We start from the raw sequence: 12,065 nt of genomic DNA, 5'->3' as shown, positions 1-12,065 counted from the left end.
TAGTTTTTAAATTATTTAAAAACATTTTAAATATTTTTTCAAGTTTAACACCCTGTATCTTTTTAATGAAGAGTCCTAGATAAAAACTTTATAGGAAAGAATCCCCTTAAAATTCACCAAAGAATACGAGGTTTCATTTTTGGTCACTATTTGTGAATCACCCTGTATAAGTATATAATTTACATAAGTTGTTATAAAATATAAGATAACACAAAAAAACTCCAAATTTAAGAATATTTACCTCTGTAAACATTTGCCCATGAGACCTTTGTTTTTGATTTCCAAAAAAAAGTTATACTTTTAAATATCACCTGATCACATGAAGATATATTGTAATTCAATTTTATGTGCGCAATACAATATAATACAATTAAAAGAATTTATTTTATTAAAAATATAAAATTAAGTTCTGAAGTTAAATTTGTGGTCTCCGGAACTGCTTCAGATACCACGGAAGAAAATTACGGAGCGATCTGTTAAAAAGAAAAGTCAAAACCTCATTATTAACCTGTATGACTATAAAAGATTTCTCTAAATTTGGGATTAAGAACCCAGAATGAATTAGCACAAAGAGGATAGGGAAGGATTTTCATTGCGTTCAATTTTTCAAAGAAATTTTTATTCTGGGAAACTTAGAGGTCGTATTGAATATAACCCAATCTTCTCTAAAGCTACATAAGGTTATTCTAATACATTGGACGATAGTAAATAATGAATTATAATTTAGGGCAATCCTTAAATGTGTTGTGTCCGTACAATAAACTGATCAAAAAAAGCAAAAATTACATGAAGACCGACAGCTCTAAATCAAAATGGAAAGAAACAAATTCAAGAGGATGGTTCAAGAACTGCCGAGTTGGAAAGTACCTACATTCTACAAGAGCAACCGCTGCCTTAAATGTAGCTAAAGAGGAAGTTGGAGAACAACTTTTTAAAATTACGGGGCACAGTAACAACCGATCGATCAATCAAACCTTATATGGATGTGAAACAGCATAGGAAAATAATTGAAACCTAGAGAAAAATTGTATCTAACACCAGTAAATTTAGCAAGACCAAAATGTAACAGAAGCTAATATTAAAACAGAAAATGCAAACCCTTAACTCAAACCAACCCACAATTATTGTTTATAATGTGTTTTTAATATTACTAATAATAATTATGATAAGTAATTTTATATTAATATAAAGAAGAGTTACTAATTTAATTTCGTCAAAAATAATAAACCAGGGAATATAGGTATATTTCATATAGTACAGTTTATAAAAAAAAAAACAAATTATCAGTTGTTTTAGTTGAAATTCTATTATAAATATATTACTTATTTATATTTGTAATTGCATTTTATATTGTACTAAATGGAATTTTGGGCTAAAATAAATTATTAATATGTCAGTATATGGTACAAATGTCATTTTATATGACGAAATTTTCAGTATTGGGTGCCCCCAAGAAAAATTTACAGATACTTTTTTCGTTGCCATAATAACGTATTAAAATATCATTTGTTTGACTACAAAATAGAGGTGCGAAAGTTTCATAGTATAAAATACTTTTAAATTTTTAAAGAGAAAAACGCGGTTTGATATTTAGAACATTGCTGTGTTACATCCTGTTTAAGTTACTATGGTTCTCACTAAAATTATCGCATTGCTAAGTGATACATCCTATTAACATTAAAGTCACTTTTAGTCTGGACTGCCAGACCAATTATTGCTTCCAAACATTTTGATGTTACAAATAATTCTAAGTGTGCAATAATATACGATCTCAATTAACGAAAGCATGGAAAATCCAACGAAAAGTCCCAATAAGCCTCTAAAGTTGGCCAGAAAGTCAGTGACACCAAATAGTTCGTTTCTTTCCATTATGATAAACTGATTTCCCTTGAAAAATACTTGGAAATAGGACATATGTTCCATGAAATTACAAAAATAATTTAATTCTAAATGTCTAAAATATTTTTAAAATATGGAGTATGACTTAAAATATGTAATATCTTAAACTAGTATATATTTCGTGAAATGAAATAGAAAATAAGTAAAATTCACATTCTTTACTCGTCACTTTTCGTTGGATAATGTTTTCTCCAATTCCACGTTGATTCTGAATTTTCCACGTTATAGTACATGGAAGTGCATATGGGTAAGCAGTCACATTTACCGGTTCCTTTCGATTGTTTGCCCTGACGCAATGTTTTTAGTTTCTTATTAATTCCATGGAATAGAAGATGATCTAAAATTGGTAGTTTAAAGGATTGAAAGTTTATGTATCTGGCGCAATATACTTACTTTCACTTTCGTAAATGCAGTCCAATTTACCACCGGTACAGATTTTGGTTTCATTATCCCCTGAAAAATTAAAGTCACATCTAAAATATTTTCAATGCGACGCACAGTGGGCGAAAAGCTCAAAATTCCGTGCTAGGTAGCAAGAGTTGTCCAATATTTTTTTAAATGCTCGTAATTATGTCCGCTTTCTTATGTCATTATGACAATTGAGATATATAAAGATATCTTGAAACCATAAACCTAAAAACCTAAACTAATAAATCTAAATTAATTAAACTAAACCCAGACCCATAAAATTTAAATCAATAAAAACTAAACCCACAAAATCTAAAGGTTTATAGTTTCAAGAATTTGTGGTTGAAGGGTTTACAATTAACTGGTTTTAAAATTTATACCTTACATTTTTTATATTCGCTAAATATTGTTCATATTTTGTGGTATCATTTATGGGAAACATTTCTGATGATTGTAGTTCATAAGAGTATTTAAGGTACCGCAAGTTGAGATCTTAAAATATCGCAATTGTCGCAGTGACATAAGAAAGCGGATATAATATCCCAATTTGGACAACATTTACTACCTCATACGGAATTTTGAGCGTTTTTGCCCACTGTGCTACGTAAACAATTCGGAAATAACTCAAATAAGAGAGTAAGTAATCCTATTATACCAAATTCGAAATCGGTATATCAACAACGGCAAAAGTTATCAGAAATTTTCTTAATTTGTTCTGTTTTCTCTTAATTTTGAATCAAGGTAAGTTTGACAACTCGTATTATTTTAATGTCTAGAATTTGTGACCCTGTAAAAAAACCCTTATAGATATTTCATTCTATTTATCCACAGAAATTATTGACTTCTTTCAGATTTCCTATTAATGTATTTAATACTACTTTGATTAAAATCTACAATACTTACTTGGCATGTAGAAATTTGTACATCCACATTTCTTTATCGTATAATTCGTTTTAGATTCGATCTGACAGGTTTGCTGAGTGTAGAGTCGAAAATATTTCAAAGGCCTTTTATTGGGCAAATAGCAATTCCTCTTCCTCGGGTTATAATTTCTAACAGCATCGGAAGTGACAGTCATATCCGGAGCTATGGCCGCTATAATGGCCGTATCTAGAGGAATCCTGAAGTGTTGATCCTTCACGCGGGGTATCCTGGAAGGTTGCGATATTTGTACCTTAAAATTTAAAATTGAAAATTGTAATTTTAAAAATAAAATCGATTAAACAGGCTTTGGAAAGATAGGTGTAAGAATATTGTAATTACTGGAACTTATGACCATATTGAATGTTGTCTTGCAGACGTGAATAAATTAAATTCTATGGGCAACACTAGATTCAGTGAAATTGCAGGACTTTTAACGAAGATGCTTTCCATGTTCCACATTTTTGGTGCTTCTTTGGTGAACATATTTTCTGACAGGGAAACAAATCTGTGAAGGAATTGTGTGATGCAGAAGAGGCCAGAATTAGCCAAGATGCTTCTTTGAAGAACCCTCAGGATAAGCAAAAAATTACACAGCTCCACAAAAAAAATTAGACTTACTTGGACCTCCCGGCGTTAGAGACTCAAATATCTGTTGCTGATCGGGTTTGGAGGTTATGGGGTTATTGGGTTGTGGGGTTTTGGGGTTTATTGGGTTTGGGGATGATTGGATTATGAGGCTATGGGGTTACGTGAGTTAAGATGCTTGGGGATTAAATAGTTTACGTGTTATGGGGTATTTGGGCTTAATTTTTGAGGTTATGGAAAATTCTGACGTGATGAGGTTAAACTGACGGATTCGGATTCAGCGATCCCAAAAATATAAGGTAGGGCAGGATTGGTTTCTGGAAGCATTTTTTAATTTTTTTTTTGTGGAGCTGTGTTTGTATAATGATGTTTCATTAAGAATAGGACACAAATTATTAATATTTCTGTGCTCAAAATTTTCACTAGAGCAAATACTGAAATTATAAATATTGAATGTTAGTAATATTCCAAGAATCATGCCAACTAAACTGAAAATTTTGGTAGTTAGGTATTACTTAGAAATATATTTATTTGAAGCTGGATCGTTATTCCTTGATACAGCTTCTCTTGGTGTCAAGTTATGTATATCAAGAAAATCAAGTCATGTCAACTGACTACTTACTTTATACCCTTGTATTGATGATCCACATGAGTATTCAAGTTCTTCATCGAAAATGGTAAACTTAGCTTCTAAGGCAAAAACGGCGCCAGCCAATAATGCTCTTCTTGGAACATGTCATTCTAAGTGGTATCCATATTGAATACTCCAGTTGGATAAAGGCGCCTTTTGGTAGTTTTTGAAGTGAACCCTGCAATGTAAAGGTTTAAATTTATCAATTAGGAACTGATATTGGTACTTCCATTATCAGGAATAATAAAGTAGGTATTATGATACTGTTTGATTAATTCATTTAAATATGTAAAAATAACTATAAACTTTCCGTTTAACTTCAATATAACAATAAAAGTTATTAAGTTCTTGGCTTAATGTAGTAACAAAGGTCCGAAAACGTTTACTAAATAAGACAGAAGATGATACAGGTGTGCTACCAAAATCATCTTTAAATTGTTGATTGGATTCAAACCATACAAGTTTCTCTCTTTATGATACAGGTTCGAAAAATTAAAAGTGTCATGGATTACTTTAATTTTTAGATTCAGCTGCCAATTATATTAAGAAACACCTTAGTAAGACAATTTGGGAGAAAGCCTTTAATACTGTATTATTTAAAATCTATGGACACTTGGAGGTAAATACTTATCTTTAAGGAACAATTAATTTTATCAAGCTCTTCTTTTTGTTATTTTAATGAGTACAATATAAAGACAAATGCAGTTTATGATCAACTTTTGAATTCAGAATCTTTATCCTCAAAATTTTTTTCGGGGAAGAATTGGGTTTTAAATGTGTTTATGTAAAAATATACTTACACATTGTCCCTGTATAATTAACTTCTATCCAATAAATTAAAAGTGTAACATATTCCTTCATCTGTAATTACAGGAAAGAAGAGATCAGAACTGTTTTCTAAAAATCCCATGTATTGGCACTCTGATACCATTTTATAAAAATCTGGTTGTATCTAAAATTCAAATTCTGTTTATTACAGTTTATTAAGCAATCTATAAGGTAATCTTTCAATGGAACATTTTGATTTTCAAGAATAATCAGGTATACAGGGTGTAAAAAGTTTGATTGTATGAGATAGAGTAATTATAAATGAACAAAAATGTTGTATATTACAGGGGCGTAAGATTAACAGTTTTCAAAATACAGCCAGTATTATATTTGGGAGTTTCATCACAACGTCACAACAGCGCTTAACCTAATGCTGCACAGCGTGTGCACGCGGCAGACTTGTCCTACGGAATAACAAAAATATGAACATCTATCATTTAGTAAATTTCATGACAATTGTTTTCCGGTTTTGAAATAAATAAAATAAATTGTAATGGTGCATTCCATAACCAACTCCCATATTTTGAGACCCGTTGAACAGGAATCTGATGTTAGTTTGGCACTGCCATTCACTATTTTTGAGAAAATGTCCACGCAATTAGTAAAAAATTGTGTCCCACGAACTCTAAGACATACTTTATACTATCATAGTTTTCTTGATTGTGTTATTGGAACTGAACCTATTATTATGTAGCAGAACTGCCTCATAACTTCGTTTTTAGGAGTCAGTGAATAACTTTAATTTGTGGTCTTTATAACCGTTGTGTTTTAACTCGTTTGTTTGAAGGCCTTTAATGTCGGAACAATATATTAGCGTACCCTCTTATGTCACGTGATCAATGTACAGAAGATTTGGTTCTTACTAATAGAAAAATTTTCTTTCTTTTCTCCATCTTCTCATAAAACTGGGTGCAAAGATTATTTCACTCCCTCCGATTAAAAGATAGCGAGTGTTTCTTCCCATTCCAGGATATATGTCATTGTCTTTCTCGTTGTATTCATTCGCGTCAATCTCTCTTCATTTTCCTGTTGAAAGTTTGATCGAAAATGGTGAGTCCTGATACCAAACTGACGTCAGGTTCGTATTCAAGTGGTCCAAAAATATAACAATAACATGGTCTGATCAAAATAATAAACTACTTTTTCCTTTTTGCGTGCCTGTGTCATTTAACAACTAAAAATTAATACTCACTCTTCTTTGCTTAATACTTTTTTTCCCTTTTTCTGTTGAAGATAGTGGGAAAAGTTATATTTCTTGGGAAGGGCCTTCGTTTCAGGACAGATCGTTACTGCGGGAAAGGGAACTTGCCAGATTGGGGTTTCTTTTGTAGCAAAACTGACTATTACTAAGCGCCCACCATATCCTATAAAAAATTAATTGACATCGTATATTTAATGCTACCATTTTGCTAGAGAATAATGATTTCATTTCATTTCGAAGTTCTTAGAAAAAACACTACACCGATTGCAAATGTATTTTTATATATCAGTCTGTAACATATTAGAAAGGTTATCAATTTCATCCCAGTAATAGAGTCTCTGAGAGCTTAATAATAATATTTTTTAGGGTTTACTAAAAATATATAATTTATACTTACTATGTTAATGGTTTGTATAAGTTGAAACATCTAGGGTGACTACAATTTACATTACTTTATAAAATGTATAAACAAAATAAAAGTATAAAATAGCCGGAACAAAGTGTAGCAAAGGATTAAAATGAAAACTGAGATAGTGAGCTGAGTACGACTCGTTAAAAGGCGTGTTTACCGAACTATGGACGTTCGTCAACCAGTAATGCCCAGTGTTTTGATTACCATGTGGAGAGCGGTTTTCAAAAGGTTCATATGAATTAAAATTCACTATTGGTGTTCCACCTAAGAGGGATTCTTCTGTAACTCTGTAACTGTAAAATTTATAAAAAAAAATGGTTTTAATAAAAGTTGTCTGGAATCATGTGGGCCATATACGGAAAATATTTTTAGCTATACAGTGTTCCATTTCTTGCGGGCGCTACATAACTTTGTATTTTAAACGGTACACCCCGTATCTTATTGCATTTTTGAATTCCTTAGTTAATATTAGGTAGAGTTTATTAAATATACATGGTGCTTTAAACTTACCGTTTTCGAGATAATCAGTTGTTTTTTAAAAAAAATCACCATTTCAGCTTTCTAAATGAGGCTAGATAGCGTCTGAATCGTAAAAGTAAGAAACCTGCAGTTTTCACAGTTCGTTTTGGTATAAATTACTCTATCTTGTTATCTGTGAGCAAAACGTGTACGTTATTCTGACTCGGAAGCACTGAGACCTGCATTAAATAATCTTACGAGTTGAAAAACTTTTTTTTTCAAATGGAATGACCCATATTAATTGTAATGGGTGAATGCAAAATTGAATGCCCTTTCGACTGATATAAGGTTATCCATACTTATCTCTAACAATTTTCCAGAAAAATCAGTTTTTTTTCTACAGTTCGAAAAAGTAGCTATGTATCAGTTCAACGTCGATACATAGAATTTTACAAAAGCACAGCACAGCACATCCTTATCGCATACAATTACACTAAGAGTTACTAAAAGTAGACTTTCAGCAGAGACTGGAGTTTTGTCAATGGGCACTTGAGATGTTAAATCAAGATGATGATTTTTTTATCGTTCATGTTCTCCAATGAGGCTGCTTTTCATAAAAATGATTTCGTTAATGGTCATAATTGCCATTATTATGACACAGTAAATCATCACCAATTCCGGACAACATAGCCAACGATGGTCTTTGAGCGTGTGGGTAGCAATTTTGGGAACCTATGTCAATGGACCATCCTTTTTTTAGCAGCATCTAACTGGAGCAGTTTATTTAAACTTTTTAACAAATACTCTAAAAGACTTGTTAGTTCTTCGAAGTGTAGCTTCGAAGAATATGGATGCAACATGATGATGCTCCACCTCACAATACCGTTGCGGTTCGTCAGTTTGGGGGACCAGTGACTTGGCCTTCAAGTGTCCATATATGACAAGCTGCGACATTTTTTTATGGGGATTCATAAAAAGCAGTTTATGTTACACCAACTACCGCGGAAGATATGTGGCAGCGCATTACAGTAGCATTTCAAGAATTACGCCAGATATGCTGACCAATGTTGAACGGTCTTTTAAGAAGCGAATTCGTTTGTGTATTAACTAAAATGGAGGACACTTCGAGGAATTGATGTAAATCAGCGGTCTAAGTATTTTTCTCATTGTTGTGTTCCGAGTTTCAGTTTGTTTCGTTTGCGTTTTGTTTTAGTTGTTGTTAGTTGTTTACTTTTGTTTGTCAAACCACTTTTTAAACATGCCAGTAACTATTGACACTGTCAGTCCCAGGCTTGATAAAATGTGAGAGAAAAGTGGTTTTGCAAGACCTTCTTGAAGCTGTTTCATAGCTACTTTTTTGGACTTTAGAAAAAACTTATACCAGTCGAAAGAGCATTCAATTTTGCATTTACCCATGACAATTAATATGAGTCATTCCAGTTAAAAAAAAGGTTTTTAACTCGTAAGTTTATTAAATTATTATTATATTTCCGAGCCTCAATAACGTACACGTTTTGCTCATAGATGACAAGATAGAGTAATTTATGGCAAAACAAACTATGAAAACTGCAGATCTCTAACTCTTACGGTTTAGACGCTGTCTAGCCTCATTTAGAGAGCTTAAATTGTGATTTACACCCTGTATATAACTAACCTAAAATTCAAATTACTCGTTTCAAATTAAAATTATCCAATTAGAAATACTAGTGGCGCTTTCTGAAATACGTCTAGAAAAGATCAGTAAAAAATTCTGGGTGATCGTTTTTTCCCGTAGTCACTTTTTTGTGCAGATATAAAAAATTAAATGAACTTTCACTGGAGCAAATTTAAATTTCTATACAAAAAAAAAACTAAGAAAAAAATAAACTTCTCTAAAGTTCTATGAAATAAATGAGAATTCTGTTTTAATTCATTTTACTCTAAGTTAAACACTACATATTATACTCGTACTCACTATTTCAATTAAAATGCAAATAAAATTGTATTTACTTACTTTTCAACGATTGTCCTATTTTGCCCCAAATATTTAACGCCATGTAGAGATCCTTCTCGACAGAATTCCAAAACATAGTTTTTCAAATTCCTTGCAAATGAATACCTTTTATGTGGTAAACTTTCTTTATTAGTATTTGCTTGAGAAGGCTCTACTTCACCGGAATCAACACCACACTTACAAATGCTGTCGAATAAAATATGAATGAGCAAAACAAAAGTATGCGTGCTTTTGATTTTACCAACTTCAATCTAGTCATGCTCGTTAAGTGAAATATTTATCACTATTAATAATCTATTTGCTACTTAAGAAATGTTTACTGATCAAGTTAATCTAAGAAGTACCTACTTACTTTTTAATAGCTTCTGCAGTTACATTAAGTAATTATAAATTATGCAGATATTTTGGGCAGCTCGTTGTGTTGGAGGGTGAATATGTTAAAATTAAATACTTAGGTACATATAGGGTGGTTCATTGACGTAGCTATTTTAAACTGTCATTTAATTGTATATTTTTTAATGCTGTCTCTAATAATAATTGAGAAATTGTTAATTTTTGTATTTGGTGAAAAGTATTGGGTTTATTACTATTATATGGAAAACTGCAGTGGAAGCATCAGACCAAGTTATTGGAATTAATATCTAGAAGAACGTCTGTCTGGATTACGAAAAAAAAAACGTTTTGGTTACTATACTATACTTATGCAACCTTTTTATTTAACTTTTTGACAAAGTTAATGAAATACTACCTTATTTTAATTTTATTTTTTCGGAGATAATCCCCTAAGCAAGGTGACCCTAGTTGGAAATTAAAAAAACATTTTGAAAAATGAATAATTCTAATTTTCATTTTCTCAATCTTAATTTGTACTTATTTGAGAACAGATCGTTCTTTATTGTTCATTTTAGTGTTATATTGTGTTTAACACGAGGGAAGAAAAGCTGCAATAAACAACCTGTTTTGAATAATTTTTCATTGCATGTAATGTTTATTTATGAAGGAACATTATACAAATTTTGATGTATAGTAGGACAGTAGTCATTATCGTTATACTTACCCCTTTGCGGATATTTCTTTATTAATAGCTATTACGTTTTTATAACGAATTCATTGCGGAAAAAATACAAAATTTGCATTGTTATTATATCGCTATATGAATAAGGGTAGTATTCACATTGCAGCTTATGGATTTCCTACACGCAATGCTATTTACAAATAGTCCAGTGAAATAAAATTAAACTACAATTAGATATTTGCGGTGTAATCGTCTCCACTCAGTTTGATTTTTTTTGTTTCAGGCAAGCATAAGATAAGTATACACTGTAAAATAATTTCACTCAGTGAAACTATTTCATTAGAAATGAGTGAGTTTTACTCAAATCAAATCAATTGAGCGACTTTTGCCTCTATTCTGAGTATATAAAACCAATTTAGATACTTTTCTTTAATTTTTATTTAAATTTAACTATTATTGAGTAATTTTTTACTCGGACTTGGTTTTTAATTAACTAAATATTGAGTGCAAAAATAAATTACTTATAAATGATTAATATAGAGTGTAAAAATTAATTCCCTTCGCGGGACCTCCTCCTGCCCTGGCCGAGACTCGCCAGCTGAGACCCGCCGCCGCCGGCTAAGGCTTGTTCTCCTGGCGATCACGCATTTATGGAACATCTAACGGGCCTCTATCAATACTGTCGAGATTACAGAAGCAATCTGTAAGTGGTGCTATTTTCACGGCACAATTCAAATTACTAGAAATTAATATACATTTAAACTGAGTCAGTAATGAGGACATTTACTCTGATTTAGGTTCAAGTCCACCAAATACGCGTTTACGTGAAGAATTTATTTAAGGAGTATCTATATTTGGGTGAAAGTACTCAGTTTTAGTTTAAATATATCACAAATGAGTAAAATGATCAAAATGTTCAATATTGAGTGAAAATGTACTCAATAATTTCACTCAACGGATTCACTCCGAACCTGTATTGCTTTCACTCACGCCGATTTGTTTGCAGTGTACTTATTTTTATTCATATTTCTTTGGCTGCAAAACATTGATTGTCAAAATGACATATTTTGCAATATCTGCACCTCTAGTGTTCATGTTAATTAGTTAATTGTACATAAATATTTTCCTAAATTATTATCAAATATATTGATTTAACAAACAGTTTTACGAAAGTACAAATGATTTTTTTTAGTTTCTACTAATTCGCTAGCTTGTTTGTTCTTGTATCGTCGGCATACCTAAATATTTGTTATGAAGGAATATGAAATTAGATATGTAACGTCGTTGAGCTGGAATTTAGGAAAAATTCTTCAAGAAGTAACTATTAAATAGTTAATCACAGTATTTTTATATAAAAAAATCATTTTGTTGTTTTATGTTTTTATTTAATGTGGCAATAAGTTAATTATAATTAAAACGTGACAAACAAAAGGCAGCTTTTTCTGTAAAAAGGCAGTATCTACTATACCTACAGGGTGGCCAAATGAAAACGAAACAGAGCCATTTTCAGGAACTGCGTCAAGATAAAGGGGGACATTCTTTGCTGGTATTTTTGACTTCGCCACTTTCACCCCCATGTAAGGGTAAGCATCACCCCAAAATATTTAAATGGCATTGGGAGTTGACTAATATTTCTTTACATTTACCTCACAAGTTCTGCTTTTAGAATAAAAAAAAACTGTTAATATGACACTTAATTATTGAAAAAAA

The 12,065-nt window shown here is 31.4% G+C and overlaps 1 pseudogene; it reads right to left on the bottom strand.

Annotated features, from left to right (window-relative positions):
- Nucleotides 1-1,541: 1,541 nt before the first annotated feature.
- On the bottom strand, nucleotides 1,542-9,416 carry LOC108912184 (annotated as a pseudogene).
- Between the last annotated feature and the right edge of the window lie 2,649 nt (nucleotides 9,417-12,065).

Source organism: Anoplophora glabripennis, unplaced genomic scaffold, assembly GCF_000390285.2.
Source record: "Anoplophora glabripennis isolate ALB-LARVAE unplaced genomic scaffold, Agla_2.0 scaffold581, whole genome shotgun sequence".
NCBI lineage: Eukaryota > Metazoa > Arthropoda > Insecta > Coleoptera > Cerambycidae > Anoplophora > Anoplophora glabripennis.
The sequence above is the reverse complement of the archived record's forward strand: the minus strand, read 5'-3'. Positions and strand labels throughout refer to the sequence as shown.